This window comes from Caretta caretta, chromosome 2, assembly GCF_965140235.1.
Source record: "Caretta caretta isolate rCarCar2 chromosome 2, rCarCar1.hap1, whole genome shotgun sequence".
Taxonomy (NCBI): domain Eukaryota; kingdom Metazoa; phylum Chordata; order Testudines; family Cheloniidae; genus Caretta; species Caretta caretta.
In genome coordinates, this window is record NC_134207.1 from 122301370 (window position 1) to 122301656 (window position 287).

A 287-nucleotide genomic window follows, 5' to 3' on the forward strand; every position below is an offset into this window, starting at 1 on the left:
GCAGGCAGTGTGGTACACAGGGTAGCCACTGAGCTGCCCTGTGATAGGAGTTGCAGTTGTGATATGGGGCCTATGTGCTGCTATAATACAAAACAATGCTCCAGCTATGTGACAAAATTCAGATACCATGTAGATAAGACACCCAAGTCACACCGCATCACTCTCCTGTGTAAACCTTTGTAAACTCAAATCTTGTGGGTTTATGTGCAAAAAAAAAAGAGGGTGGGGGACTTTATGTGCAATTGATTTTTAATGTAGTGTAAAATAGCACACAGACAAATCAAGCA